Raw genomic sequence first — 2,500 nt, 5'->3', positions numbered from 1 at the left:
CCGCTGAACCACTTTCATGCTTGGGATTGTGAACTGAAACTGTTCACATGAACTTGGAATTCCCAGTAAGTGCGAGTTATTAACTCGCATTGATTAAGTCCCTGCCCTTTGTACACACCGCCCGTCGCTACTACCGATTGAATTATTTAGTGAGGTCTCCGGACGTGATCACTGTGACGCCTCGTGTGTCACGGTTGTTTCGCAAAAGTTGACCGAACTTGATTATTTAGAGGAAGTAAAAGTCGTAACAAGGTTTCCGTAGGTGAACCTGCGGAAGGATCATTATTGTGTTCCATATCCGTAAGAAAAACAAACAATGCCAAAAAAAATAAAAACAAAAACAAACAAAAGAAAAAAAAAAAAAAAGAAAAAAAAGAAAAATTTATAATTATTTTGAATCCATATTCTTTTTATTCTTTTTCATTCAATTTGTTATCCATCAATTATATCATATTAAATATAATATGGATGGTACATTTTGTAATGTTTTTTCTTATTTTTTCTTTTAAAAACCTTTAAACATGAAAATAGAAAGTTGTACTTATTATTCATTTGATTGAATGATAAGTTAATTTGTTCACAATAACAAAAGTGGTATATATTTATTAATATATTTATATATACATAAAATGATTAAAAAAAATACAAAATAATCAAACATAATAAATACCACCACTGTATTATTGTTGAACTAAGACATTCGCAACTTAATAAAAATGTTTAGAGTTAAATATATTTGATATATATTATTGAAAGAAAATCAATTTATATATTATTATTATTATTATTTAATTTTACTCTTTCAATTAATATATGCAAAAAAAAATTGACATTTGTTATAAATAAAAATAAATAAAAAAATACTCTAAGCGGTGGATCACTTGGCTCATGGGTCGATGAAGAACGCAGCAAACTGTGCGTCATCGTGTGAACTGCAGGACACATGAACATCGACATTTTGAACGCATATCGCAGTCCATGCTGTTATGTACATTAAATTAAATTTTAAAGTACTGCTTGGACTACATATGGTTGAGGGTTGTAAGACTATGCTAAATAAGTTGCTTATTCTTTTATAAAAATAATTGAATTTAAGCAAATGTGTATATTATTGGATTTTAAATAATTCATAATATTAATAGCAAAAAAATAAAGATTATATAATGAATTTTTTATTTATTATATATATTCTTAAAAAAAAAAAAATCCTCTCAAATAAAATGAAATAAAAATTTTGAATCTAAGTATTCTCTTTAAAAAATTTTCATATTATTTATATATATATAAAATATTAATTTATATATGTAATTAAAGGAGGAATGTCTAGCATAAAAATTAATTTTTTTTTATTCTAGAATTGCCTCATTTTACATAATTATTATTTATAATATATATTTATATAAAAGGAAAAAAAGAAAAATAGAGATGAAAAGATGATATAATTATTTATTAAATTGTGTGAGAAGATAAAAAATATTTTAAAACAACCTCAACTCATATGGGATTACCCCCTGAATTTAAGCATATTAATGAGGGGAGGAAAAGAAACTAACAAGGATTTTCTTAGTAGCGGCGAGCGAAAAGAAAATAGTTCAGCACTAAGTCACTTTGTCTATATGTCAAATGTGAGATGCAGTGTATGGAATATCTTAATATCTAGTATGAGAAATTAACGATTTAAGTCCTTCTTAAATGAGGCCATTTACCCATAGAGGGTGCCAGGCCCGTATAACGTTAATGATTACTAGAAAGATATTTCCAAAGAGTCGTGTTGCTTGATAGTGCAGCACTAAGTGGGTGGTAAACTCCATCTAAAACTAAATATAACCATGAGACCGATAGTAAACAAGTACCGTGAGGGAAAGTTGAAAAGAACTCTGAATAGAGAGTTAAATAGTACGTGAAACTGCTTAGAGGTTAAGCCCGATGAACCTGAATATCCATTATGAAAAATTCATCATTAAATAATTAAAAATAATGTGCATTTTTTTCATATAAGGACATTGTAATCTATTAACATAATAAAGTATTTATCAAAAGATCATTGGTGATATTAAGTTTATTTAAATTAATTTGCTTTTTAAGCATATTAACATAGAATAAATACTAATGATTTGATAAAGTGTTGATAGATTTTATTATATATAATGCTAAAATTCATTTTTTGAATTTTACAAAAAATTTAATATCTATGATATTAATATTTATTTGTATGCATTTATATGATTAACAATGCGAAAGATTCAGGATACCTTCGGGACCCGTCTTGAAACACGGACCAAGGAGTCTAACATATGTGCAAGTCATTGAGTTATATTAAACTTAATGGCATAATTAACTTAACTTAAAAATATAATGGGATTAATTTTTAGTCTATTTTCTTAAATAGTCAATTAATTCAATCCCGGGGCGTTCCATATAGTTATGTATAATGATAATTTATTATTATTTATACCTCTAACTGGAGCGTACCTTGAGCATATATGCTGTGACCCGAAAG

General features: G+C 26.9%; 2 non-coding genes and 1 pseudogene across 2 annotated transcripts in view; all 3 read left to right on the top strand.

The window, feature by feature from the left end:
* Positions 1 to 285, top strand: part of LOC128871015 (small subunit ribosomal RNA) — a 1,991-nt gene extending 1,706 nt beyond the window's left edge. The window contains exon 1 of the ribosomal RNA XR_008455678.1: positions 1 to 285. This exon is cut by the window's left edge and continues 1,706 nt beyond it. This is a non-coding gene — a ribosomal RNA (small subunit ribosomal RNA).
* A 576-nt stretch (positions 286 to 861) lies between these two features.
* LOC128871001 (5.8S ribosomal RNA) lies at positions 862 to 1,042 on the top strand. Its single transcript, XR_008455666.1, has one exon. It is a non-coding gene; the product is annotated as a 5.8S ribosomal RNA (ribosomal RNA).
* A 442-nt stretch (positions 1,043 to 1,484) lies between these two features.
* Positions 1,485 to 2,500, top strand: part of LOC128871019 (large subunit ribosomal RNA) — a 5,040-nt pseudogene continuing 4,024 nt past the window's right edge.

Source organism: Anastrepha ludens, unplaced genomic scaffold (genome assembly GCF_028408465.1).
Source record: "Anastrepha ludens isolate Willacy unplaced genomic scaffold, idAnaLude1.1 ptg000075l, whole genome shotgun sequence".
Lineage (NCBI taxonomy): Eukaryota > Metazoa > Arthropoda > Insecta > Diptera > Tephritidae > Anastrepha > Anastrepha ludens.
The sequence above is the reverse complement of the archived record's forward strand: the minus strand, read 5'-3'. Positions and strand labels throughout refer to the sequence as shown.